The sequence below is a fragment of the Callithrix jacchus genome, chromosome 18 (genome assembly GCF_049354715.1).
Source record: "Callithrix jacchus isolate 240 chromosome 18, calJac240_pri, whole genome shotgun sequence".
In the NCBI taxonomy this organism is placed as follows: Eukaryota; Metazoa; Chordata; class Mammalia; order Primates; family Cebidae; genus Callithrix; species Callithrix jacchus.
In genome coordinates, this window is record NC_133519.1 from 8,484,898 (window position 1) to 8,497,950 (window position 13,053).

Sequence of the window (13,053 nt, forward strand, 5' to 3'; positions counted from 1 at the left end):
ACCCCAGTCCCTCCAGGAGGAAAATGGTTAGAGAACTGCAGGACAAGTCCTGCTCCCACCTTCCCATGGCCATTCTCAAGTCCTTGCAATCTGGTCACTCTGAAGGACACTGTAGACTCTTGAGGAATGTCTCTTTATGTTGCCACCTGTTTTGGCTAAATATTTGTGTCCATCCGACTCAAATTCATTCATTGAAGCTCTGATACCCAAGGTGATGGTATTCAGAGGTAAGGCCTTTGGGAAGTAAATAGTTTTAGATAAGGTCATTGGGGTGGAGCCCCCATGATGGGATTAGTGCACTTACAAGGAGAGGAAGAGATACCAGAGATTCTTCTCTCTGCCTTGAGAGGATTCAGTGAGAAATTGCTATCTAGAAGCCAGGAAAAGGGCTCTCACCAGGAACCAAACCTTCTGGGACCTTACTCTTGGACATCCCAGCTTCCAGACTGTGGGCAATGAATATTTAAGCCACCCAGTAGATGGCATTTTGTTACAGAAGCCTGCGATGATGAAGACATCCAAACCTCTGAAGGAATCAAAATAAGACTTATACCTTAGCTCTAGGTATATCTGTTTGAGAATCTATCCTCTATTCCTATTTTCTTAGCTTTAAAGAAAATTTGGGGGTGCTATAGCAATAGGTATAGGGACCACTGCAGCAGAATTTTGCAGAGCAGGAGAGACGCTGGACTCAACTCCTATTTCTGTTTCTTGTGATGTTTCCTTTAGCTACTAGCCTCCCAGCTCACAGAGTGTGTTTCATAGCAAGCACCATGTGCCAGCATAGACCAAACAATTCCACAAGAGTATGAGTATTAGTAAGTTTCAACAATAAAGACCTAAGGATGCACACTCTCCTCTTGTTGCCACAATAAAATAAGAAAAAGATCCATAACATAAAGTCTCAATTAGATGAAAATTTAAAATCTCCCCTTTTCAATATTTATTTGGCCAAGGACCAACTCTGAGCCAACTTAAAGGCCCCACTCTGGAGGGTGAGGTCTGAGTTCTTTTTCAGCAGCTGAAGACTGGGCTCTCTGTCACAGGAACAGTGGGAATCAGCACTTTTACAGCCAGGTGAATCCAACTTCAAGTCTCTCCTGTGAATCACTTTCCCAGAATTTTCAGGGTCAGGAGAGCCAAGGAGGACAGTGTGGCCCCAGCTTCTTACATATAAGATTCAGGGCTGTGTGTGAGACCAGCTAGCAATAACATTCCCCAAACAAAAGTGAGGTTTGGGCTGCTATTAAATGTCAGATAATGTTGCCAAGAAAGGAGGATTCTCTTAGAATGCGGAAATATGACTAGGTACAACTTCTTTAGAAGTCAAGGACCAATTAGAAAAATTGGAAAGGCACAAATACTTTGACAAGGAAGTCCATTTCTAGAAATCTGTTTTAAGAAATCCTTGCACAAATAATGAAGGATATTTGTAGAAGGATGTTCTCTGAACAATAATTATTATTATTATTTTATTTTTGAGAGGGAGTCTTATTCTGTCACCCGGGCTAGAGTGCAGTGGCACAATCTCGGCTCACTGCAGCTTCTACTTCCTGGGTTCAAGTGATTTTCCTGCTTCAGCTTCCCAAGTAGCTGGGAGTACAGGTGCCCACAACCATGCCTGGCTAATTTGTCTTTTTAGTAGAGTTGGAGTTTCACCATGTTGGCCAGGCTGGTCTTGAACTCCTGACCTCAGGTGATCTGTCTACCTCAGCCTCCCAAAGTAATGGGATTATGGGCATGAGCCACTGCACCTGGCCTCTGAATAATTATTTATAAGAATAAGCATTAGACACATTTTGTGGCCATTTAAATATACACTGGTTCATCCATACCATAAAAACATAAGCAGTTATTTAAAAGGCTGAGGTAAAATATGAAAGTAGTGATGATGATGTCATTGAAAATAATTACAGCAGCTAATGTTTAATAAACATTTATTAGGTGCTCATTTATAGCAGCTAATGTTTAATAAACATTTATTAGGTGCTCAAATGCTTTATGAGTATTTCTCATCAAGTGTGTAAAGCAAAAATAAAATTCTAAGGGCCCCCCCTCAACCATCTGAATGGACCCCTCCTCTAGGTCAAGGGCATTCCAAAGTTAACCTGAAAAACTAGTTCAGGCCATGATGGGAAGGAGCAGTTGGACAGGCCTTGTTATACCCTCCTTTGGAACTCAGGAGAAGGCAACCAGCATTAATATGAACACAGACCTTAAGTCTGATAGGAAACATTTACAATCTATTGTCTCTGAAGCCTGCTACCTGGAGGGTTCATCTGCATGATAAAACCTTGGTCTCTACAACCCCCTATCTAACCCTGAAATTCCCTTTTGGAATAATAACTCCTTCAACCAATGCCCAATGAGAAAAATGTTAAATCTGCCTAAGATCTGGAAGCCCCCCACACTGTGAGTTGTCCTGCCCTTCCAGATTGAAGTATTGTAAATTGTACATGTATTGATCGACGTATTCTGTCTCCTTAAAATGAATAAAAGCAAGCAGTACCTGACTACCTCTGGCACATGTTGCCAGGACCTCCTGAAGCTGTGTCATGGGTGCCTCCTTAACCTTGCAAAGTAAACTTTCTAAATTTATAGAGACCTGTCTCACATACTTTTGGATCTGCAAATGTTAGATTAATCCATGAGGGAAGCACTGTTTATTTATTATTATTATTATTATTATTATGTTTGAGATAGAGTCTTGCTCTGTCATCCAGGCTGGAGTGCAGTGGCACAATCTTGGCTCACTGCAACCTCTGCCTTCGGGTTCAAGCAATTCTTCCTGCCTCAGCCTCATGAGTAGTTGGAATTACAGGCTAATTTCTGTATTTTTAGTAGAGATGGGGTTTCACCATGTTGGCCAGGCTGGTCTCAAACTCCTAAATTCAGATGATCTGCCTGCCTCATCCTCCCAAAGTGCTGCAATTACAGGTGTGAGCCACCACGCCTGGCCAAGGGAAGCACTTTTTTTTTTTTTTTGCCCTTTTTTATAGACAAAGAAATTGAGGTACAGAAAGTTCAGTAACGTTTTAAAAATTGCATTGTGAACAAACCAAGATTTCAACCCAGAAATTGATGCTTCACCACAAGTGAAGACTAGGATTTTCTTGTTTTCAATTATTGGGGGTTTTAGATTTTCAGGAATGTGCAGTTGTAAAACCCAGCTTCAGGAAGTGATAAAATGTATGCAGTGGCTCTGGGGTAAGCTCTGAAGCCCCAGGCACAGGCTCTATTGAAAAATTACTTTTGCCGAAATATTCCTCTTTTTAGGAACTTCCATGGAACTTGACTCTTTGGGCAGCGTATTTTGGCATCGGATTTAAAGCTAGTAAAGGTCCGGAGGAGTCCCACGATTAAAGTCTTTCAACAAAAAGCCTGAATCTTGCCAGAGTAAAATGTACTGTTCCTGAGTGGGCTTGGACCACCAACCTTTCAGCTAACAGCCAAACGCACTAACCATTTGCACCACAAAGGCATGAGTTGTTCACATTTTAAACTGATTTGCTGATCCCAGAGCCATCCTGGCACCCAGCAGGCGCCCAATAAATGCTTGGTGAAGGAAGGCATTCCACCACAGGATTTTAGGAGAAACAAGAATTCCTGTATGGACATTAAGCATTTAGTCTTACTAGGAAGTCTGGAATATGGAGACCTGAAATGTTTCTCAAAGGCACCTGTTCTTGTATTCCCAGAGCTGGTTTAGAATTCAGCAAACATCCCTGCATGGTGGATACCACTTCTGGAGACCCGAAGATGGTGTGGTGGGGGGTACCGCGGATTCTGGTACTTCCCATGCTGATGTCCACCGGCCCAGGCCCAAAGGAAATGTCTGTGAGCAGCCACATGTGCAGATGGCTACAAATACCAGGTAGGGCCTGTGACAGTTGCAGAAAAGAGGCCTTGTAACAGTTATGTCTTCATCATTTTGGGATGCATACACGAGTATATATTCACCAATATTTTTTCTACAAAGCTACTGCAAATCAATTTTTTTCTACAATATTTTCCTTGAGAATTCTCCTCTTCCATCACCCTACCTAGCACATTCGTTAATAATCAACTTTTAAAAAACCTCAATATTTAGATTACAGAATAACAAAGTATGGAATGTGATCTGAGTAAAAATGGAGTGAACGTCATTCAAAGACAAGTAAAAGACTTTATCCTGTTGGGGAAATGGTTGGCATATTTTCATTGAATGAGAAAAAGTATGATTTTCCTATTGTCTTTATTTGAACTTTAATATGGTTTTACAAGGAGGAAAAAGGAGGAGAAAGAAGAGGAAAAGAGAAGGAGGAGGAGGAAGGTGTACATTGATGCCACATTAAGAAGTGACCTGTGGGCTGGGTGCGGTGGCTCATGCCTGTAATCCCAGCACTTTGGGAGGCCGAGGCGGGTGGATCACGAGGTCAAGAGATCGAGACCATCCTGGTCAACATGATGAAACCCTGTCTGTACTAAAAATACAAAAAATTAGCTGGGCATGGTGGCGCGTGCCTGTAATCCCAGCTACTCAGGAGGCTGAGGCAGGAGAATTGCTTGAACCCAGGAGGCAGAGGTTGAGGTGAGCCGAGATCGCGCCATTGCACTCCAGCCTGGGTAACAAGAGCGAAACTCAGTCTCAAAAAAAAAAAAAAAAAAAAAAGGACGTGACCTGTGGTGGATTTGTAATGTGTCAGTTTTACTAAGCTGAATGCACATTTCCCAGAATTGCCATCTTTATTTAGATAGCTCTGGGTTAGCCTGGGCTACACAGGAGATGCTTAGAAGATAGAATTGAAGCGGCTGTTATACTCTTTTGTATACGAGGAAGGGAAGGTCAGTCCACTGGGTGTTTTAATAGTGCAGGCATGATCTTCAGCTTCCCTCACCCTGGGTATTATGCTACTTGATCTAACATTATTAAGATTAGAAGTTGGATTCCAGCTGGGTTTTGTTACATCCAACCGGTTTTAAGTTCCAATATTATTAGGAAAGCTTTAAGGTGCTTCAGGAAAACACTTTTTAAAAAATCCAATCTGGACCATGAATCAAACCCTTTAAAGCAGGGTTGTCTATCTTTTGGCTTCCTTGGGCCACAGTGGAAAATAAAGACAATTGTCTTGGGCCAAACGTAATATACATTAACTGCAATTGAACTAATGTGCCCGTAAAACCTGTAAACAGGCCAGACGAAGTAATCCCAACATTTTGGGAGGCCGAGGTGGGTGCTGAGATTCCACGCCTGAGAACTACTCTCTAACAACGTTCTTGGTCTCAAGGGAACCGCCAAACAGAAATAAGCTTTCTACTTACTCTTCACTAGTATTTTACAAGCACTTCCAGTTTCCGGAGTAAACACAATCTTATTTTTGAAACATCAAGAGTCAGGGGAAAGCGCGAACGCAGTCCCCCACTACCACAAATTATGCAGTCGAGTTTCCCACATTTGGGGAAATCGCAGGGGTCAGCACATCCGGAGTGCAATGGATAAGCCTCGCCCTGGGAAAACCACCTTCGTGATCATGGTATCTCCCCTGCCAGGTAAGTATGAGACTACTCTGCCCCGCTCTGACACAGCCTCATACGCCTCACCCTTTACACGCACGGTCACTCGCCGCGGGCACCGCACCCCCAGCCCTCCTAGCCCGGACACACAGCTGGGATCTCGGGTCCGACCAGCGGTCCTGGACTCACTCCCACAGCTAGGAACTCCTTCGTCGGGGAGCAGCTGGTGTCCAAGCAGCAGCCCCTGCGCTGCCTCATCTACATAGAAGTCGCCCTCTCCGTGATGTCACCGACAGCGCCTCCCCAGTCCCCTTCTGCTCCGCCACTCAGCCGACCAACCCGCTGTCAGAGCTGGCGGGGAAGTGACGTCGGCCCCTCCCTCCTTTCTCTCCTGTCCCCGCCCCTTGTCTCCCCGCAAGAAGCGAGTATTTAATTTGTGTCCTGTGGAGATCGCCTTTGGCGGCCAGCTGGAAGCCCATGCACCCTTCTTCAAATAATGGCTTTCAAAGAGCAGAGTAGAACGTTTAGGATTCCAAAGGAAACCAATTCCTTTCAAACCTGGTTATCTTTGTGATGTGGCGCTATATGTATATCTGTTAAACGCATTAAAAAGGCCGGGCGCGGTGGCTCACGCTTGTAATTTCAGCACTTTGGGAGGCCGAGGCGGGCGGATCACGTGGTCAGGAGTTTGAGACCAGCCTGGCCAACATGGAGAAACCCCGTCTCTACTAAAAACACAAAAATTAGCCGGGCGTGGTGGCACGTGCCTGTAATCCCAGCTACTAGGGAGGCTGAGGTAGGAGAATCGCTAGAACCCGGGAGGTGGAGGTTGCAGTGAGCCAAGATCGTGCCATTGCACTACAGCCTGGGAGACAGAGTGACAGTCCATCTCAAAAAAAATAAAAACGCTTTACAGGTCACTGCACTCCAGTCTGAGTGACAAAAGGTGACACTGTCTCCAAAAAAACCAAAAACACTTCCCCCCTCCCCTCAAAAGCATTGAATATCAAGGCTGGCAGGGATATCTGTTCTCTTCTTGAAAGTTCAATATCATTATTCAATACTTTAATTAACGGTAGTTTCAATCTATTGGTATGGAAAGTGTTTTTGAATTATTGTACTGATATTTTTCTATCCTCTTTCTGAAATGCATGCTAATCGTGTTTGGACCTTGGACTTTCTTTTCTTTCTTTCTTCCTTTCTTTCTTTTCTGATGGGGTTTCACCACGATGGCCAGGCTGGCTTGAACTCCTGACCTCAGGTGATCCACCCACCTTGGCTTCCCAAAGTGCTGGGATTACAGGTGTGAGCCGCCGCGCCCGGCCTCTTTCTTTCTTTCCTTTTTCTTTTTCTTTCTCTTTTATTTCTCTCTCTCCCTCTCTCTCTCCTTCTTTCTCAGTCTTGCTCTGTCAACCAGGCTGGAGTGCAGTGTCACGATCTCTGCTCACTGCAACTTCCGTCTTCTGGGTTTAAGCAATTCTCCTACCTTGGCCTCCCAAGTAGCTGGGATTACAGGCACCTGCCACCATGGCCAGCTAATTTTTGCATTTTTGGTAGACACTGAGTTTCACCACATTGCCCAGACTGGTCTCAAACTCCTGAACTCCTGACCTCAGGAGATCTGCCTGCCTCAGCCTCTCAAAGTGCTGGGATTACAGGCTTGAGCCACCACGCCTAGCCAAGTGCTCCTTTCTTATAAGTAGTTCTGGTTTCATATTTTCACTATCTTTGACACTATTAACTGTCCATTTTTAAAAATTTTATTCTGTACACAAAAAATTTGTTTCCATAGTAAAGTATGGGTGAGGCATGGTGGCTTACACCTGTAATCCCAGCACTTTGGGAGGCCGAGGCGGATGGATCACCTGTAATCCCAGCTACTGGGGAGGCTGCAGCAGTTTGAGATCAGTCAGGAGTTCAAGATCAGCCTGACATGGAAAACCCCATCTCTAGTAAAAATACAAAAATTAGCCCGGCCTGGTGACACATGCCTGTAATCCCAGCTACTCAGGAGGCTGAAGCAGGAGAATCACTTGAACCCAGGAGGCGGAGTTTGTGGTGAACCAAGATCATGTCATTGCATTCTAGCCTGGACAACCAGAGCAGAACTCTGTCTCAAAAAAAAAAAAAAAAAAAAAAGGGCTGGGCACGGTGGCTCATACCTGTAATCCTAGCACTTTGGCAGGCCGAGGTAGGTGGATCACCTGAGGTCAGGAGTTCAAGACCAGCCTGGCCAACATGGTGAAACCCCATCTTTTAAAAAAAGGAGGAAAAAAATCTTACTTTTACTGTTCTCCAGGTCTCTGAGTCCATTCTTTGGCTTTGGAGGAGTGAGTTTGTTTCTCATAACCTGGTGGCCCATATGGAAATCTCTGTGCCTGAGTAGAGAGAGACTCTGGCCAAGAGGGGAGATGCGTCCCACTTGATTCATGTGGTCTGCTTTGTCCAGGGGTCCCAGGTCCCCGCAGTAGCCATGACAGACTGAAAACTGTTATTCAGGAGACAGCAGAAGTGACACAGGGAGAAAAGCAGGCACTGCAACAACCAGACAGCCTCATGCACAAGCCAAGGAAAGTGGGACTGTAAGTACTGCCTTGGTGGTTGGGCATTTTCGGAGGTCTTGGGGTATACAAGACACCTTCAGTAAGGAAGGCTGAGTACATGGGGAAAGCTCAGACATAGACTAACCAAGAATGGAGAACAGGGATTCTAGGCCTAGGGAACAAAGGAAAGAGGAAATGAAAAAGACCCACTGGACATTCTCTCAGATAGTCCATTGGGGAGAATGTTGCAGGTTTGAAGAGATACTTTTCAAACCAGGGACACAGGGACAAGGAAAAGCAAAAATGATAAAGTATTGCTGTTTTATCTGACCCAAAGAGCCTGTTTGTCAGCTTTCAGTCTTTTTTTGTTTTTTATATTTATTATTATCATTTGAGACAGAGTCTTACTCTGTCACCCAGGCTGGAGTGCAATGGCTCACTGCAACCTCCACTTCCTGAGTTCAAGTGATCCTCCTGCCTCAGCCTCCTGAGCAGCTGGGACTACAGGCACCTGCCACCCTGCCTGGCTAATTTTTTTTTTTAAGTAGAGATGGGATTTCACTGTATTAGTCAGGATGGTCTCGATCTCCTGACCTCATGATCCACCTGCCTCGGCCTCCCAAAGTGCTAGGATTACAGGTGTGATCCACCGCACCCAGCCAGCTTTCGGTCTTTTGGCCCAAGTTTGACTCTGATGAGGATTGGGTGTGCCAATGTTTAATTCTCCATGTGAATGATAAAAGCCCATCCTCACAAGAGAAGATGGGTTATGCTCTTTGTTGGATTAGTAAATTCATCCGTAGGTTCCCCCTTAAGGAGAAAGAAAAAGAGCATAGTAGGCTGGGCGTGGTGGCTTACACCTGTAATTCCAGCACTTTGTGAGGCTGAGGCAGGTGGATCACCTGAGGTCAGGAGTTCAAGATCAGCCTGGCCAACATGGTGAAACCCCATCTCTACTAAAAATACAACAATTAGCTGGGCGTGGTGGTGCATGTCTGTAATCCCAGCTACTTGGGAGGCTGTGGCAGGAAAATCGCTTGAACCCAGGAGATGGAAGTTGCAGTGAGCTGAGATCATGCCATTGCACTCCAGCTTGGGTGACACGAGCAAAACTCCATTGCAAACAAAACAAAACAGAGACATAGTAAAGAGCCCTTGGCCAGTGAAAAGCCCTGGGATCCCGTAACGCGCTTGCCCCTCCATGCTTCTCACAAAGTAGAGGACAGGGAGATCGGGGCAATAGAAAGGCAAGAGGAAGAGGAATCTGGGGGTCTGGAAGGAGCTAAACCCAATGCTCTCTTAAATTCTTATCCAAACTGGAGGAAAGAATTAGAGAAATGTAAGAAGGACATTGAGAATTTCCTTAATTTTGCTAAACAGCAGGTGTTCAACAAGTACCCTCTTAGAGAAGTCCTTATGGGACTGCAGAAGGTGAATTTGTGAGTGCATCTTCAACAAGCACTGAGGTTAGGAATTTCAAAAAGGAAATGAGGCCACTCTTAAAAGATCCCCTCGGTTTAGCAGAGTAGCTCGATCAATTTTTCTTTTTTTTTGAGATGGAATCTCACTCTGTCACCCAGGCTGGAGTGCAATGGCGCCATCCTGGCTCACTGCAACCTCTGCCTCCCGGGTTCAAGCGATTCTACTGACTCAGCCCCTGAGTAGCTGGAATTACAGGCACCCATCACCACGCCTGCCTAATATTTGAATTTTTAGTAGAGATGGGGATTCACCACGTTGGCCAGGCTGGTCTCAAATTCCGAACCTCAACTGATCCTGTGCAGTGTTTGCGCCAAGGGCTTGAGACAGTTAGTGTGACTCGCCCCATCTTGGCTGCTGGACCTATCTGCACTCCCCACTCTCGAGGGCTGTCGAGCTGAGACAAAGGCAGCAGGCTGAGTCACTGAGGTGAAAACAGAATACAAAGCAAAGGTCTGCGGTTTATGAGGACATTGTGCTGTCTGCTTTCATGTCCGCATCAGTCTCTGTGTAAGCAATAAACTTGCTGCAATGAGATGCCTGAGAGGGACAAGAGACCCCTGCCCATATTTTCCCTGGAGCTAAGCCTTTGATCTAACTCCTGATGGAAAACAGGATTAACAAGCCACCTTAAGGGCACCATTGTTTGCTTGCACTGTGTATCTTTGAAAAACAAACTGCTTTGTAAACTATTATCACAAGCCCCCTTAAACTGCTTTGTGAGCGGTTATCACAAGCCCCTGATAACTATTTTTATGGAGTTTCTATTTCCTTTCTGTTTACCCCTTTTCTGCTGAGATAAAGTAAATGCAACAAGAAAAAAGGTATAAAAGCTGTAACCCACAAGAATAAATTTGCTGCGTTTTGACCTTAACTTACGTAGACCTCCAGACTCCGCTTTACTTTTTTCTTTCACTTCCACGCACTCTCTCTCTCAGGTTGAAGGAGACATCTATGTTGGTGGTCTCAGGGACTCCAGCAGGTCGGTAGCCCCCTGGCAGATGTGCCAGACCCCAACAGATCCACCTGCTTAGGCCTTCCAAAGTGCTGGGATTACAGGTGTGAGACACCATGCCTGGCCCCAATTTTTAGGACTCAATTTTTATACTTGGGCTGAGATGATGTCAATCACGAATTTTCTGTTTACTGGGGAAGAGAGGGAATAATTAGAAGGGCAGCTGTGACCATTTGGGAGAGACATCATCCTCCCAGGCTAGGAGTCTTGCCAGCTGAGCAGACATTCCCAAATGCAAATCCCAGATGGGATAAGGATAACCTTAAGGATGGGTCCAATTGCAGGACCTAAGGGAGCTAATTAGAGGGATTAAAAAGTCCATTCCGCCAGGCGCGGTGGCTCATGCCTGTAATCTGAGCACTTTGGGAGGCCGAGGCGGGTGGATCATGAGGTCAAGAGATCGAGACCATCCTGGTCAACATGGTGAAACCCCGTCTCTACTAAAAATAGAAAAAATTAGCTGGGCATGATGGCGCCTGCCTGTAATCCCAGCTACTCAGGAGGCTGAGGCAGGAGAATTGCCTGAACCCAGGAGGTGGAGGTTGCGGTGAGCCGAGATCGCGCCATTTTACTCCAGCCTGGGTAACAAGAGCGAAATTCTGTCTCAAAAAACAAACAAACAAAATAACTTCCTCATGGGAAAACAGTTCATGATTTCTATCTTCAGCGTTCTTCAAAGGACTAAAAGCAAAAAGCGACGACAGATTCGTTCGAGAAGTCCTAGTCGTGGGCCCTGGTGAGTGCCATACCCTGCTCCTCGAGAGAAGACCCACCAGCCACCCTCACCACATCCCTGCCCTGGTGGAGCCCGAGATCTGAGCGCAGGATTCGAGAAGGCGGCGCAAAAAATGGGAAGAGCCATCCCGGGAGCCCAGCAGGCGTTCAGCTTCGCTTTGGCCACCAGGCGGCTCGGGCAGGTTCCCGATGGGGGTGTTTCCCGGACTTCTGAAGCAAGCCAGGGCCAGGGTGGGTGAAGGCCATTCGACTGTCCTGGCTCCAGAATCTCCTAACACACGGGTGTTCAGCGTGACCAGAGCGACTGACTGGTCTCTAATCTCTCTGGTTTTCCAAGGCCTCCTCAGTCCTCCTGAGGACAGCAGGACTGGGGGCAGTTTGGTGAGTGTGCCGCGCCTACAGCAACCTGTAGAACAAGTAGTCATAGTGTCTGTGGCGCAATCGGTTAGTGTGTTCGGCTGTTAACTGAAAGGTTGGTGGTTCGATTCCCACCCAGGGATGCCTCGTGTTGTGTTTTAACCCGTTTCAATCAACATGGTTAACCTGTTTCCTGAATATACAATCAACCAGGTTAATCATGGGACATTAGTCCTGAGACACACATGTCCTTTTCCCGACCTCCTTACGTCTGAGGCTGTGAGAAGGACCAAGTGCACCTTATACATGTCAAACTGAGGAATCCCAGAGACTGTAGACAGTAATTCACTTCTGTATAAAACCCATCTTTGCTGCCATGGCAGGCTTGGGTGAGTGAGGTGCCGTAAGTTTTTGATTTATAATAACAGGATACCTGTTACAGTAGCATCCTATCCCCACGATGTGCCTGGGTTTACTGATTGCTCTATCAATAATGTGACCAGTGGAATCGGTCATTTTCATGCTGATCCTCGCCATGGTTGGTGAAAACAGCATTTCTTCCTCAGTTTGTGTAATTTATTTAACCCTTTACAAATGTTTATGAAGGCCAGTCTTGGTGGCTCACACCTGTAATCCCAGCATTTTGAGAGGCTGAGGCAGGCAGATTACCTGAGGTCAGGAGTTTGAGACCAGCCCGGCCAACATGGTGAAACCCTGTCTCTACTAAAAATACAAAAATTAGCCGGGCATGGTGGCAGGCACCTGTAATCCCTGTTACTTGGGAAGCTGAGGCAGGAGAATGGCTTAAACCCAGGAGGCTGAGGTTGCAGTGAGCTGAGATCACACCATTGCACTCCACCCTGGAGGACAAGAGTGCGACTTGCTCTCAAAAATATAAATTTTTTTGAAATGAGGCATGTTTCATGGTGTTAGGATGACAAATGATGCTGCAGTCCCCACCGTTATTGTACACATTTCTTTGGTCACTCGTGCAGGTGTTTCTATAGTGTAGAGAACCGGATGTACCATTTTTACATTACAGTCTTTATTCAATGCTTCTAATGTGAATACCTTCTGCAAACTTATCTTCTGAGGGGGCAGGACCAAATCATACTCCAATTTGTTTCCCAATTCTATCAAGGTCTCTTTTGTCACTTACTTGCTGCCACAGCAAACTTTCTACTCATCGATGTATGATATTCCACTGAGGGGAGAGGCGCCCTCCTGGCTTAACCGAGGGGGTGGACAACAGAAGGACATGGTGGACATCACACACAGATACTCGGCAAAATACGGTGAACTGCTAAGCGTTTAAGATATTTTAAAGTCCTCCAACATCTGTAATTGTTTTCTGTGGTGACCAAGTCACATGGGTCTGGAGAAGATGGGCCACACTGACCTCTTTGAAAGCTGTCTGTCAAGTCACTTATC

General features: G+C 45.8%; 1 non-coding gene across 1 annotated transcript; it reads right to left on the reverse strand.

The window, feature by feature from the left end:
• Positions 1–5,373: 5,373 nt before the first annotated feature.
• LOC118149376 (U1 spliceosomal RNA) lies at positions 5,374–5,537 on the reverse strand. Its single transcript, XR_004736753.1, has one exon. It is a non-coding gene; the product is annotated as a U1 spliceosomal RNA (small nuclear RNA).
• Positions 5,538–13,053: the final 7,516 nt, after the last annotated feature.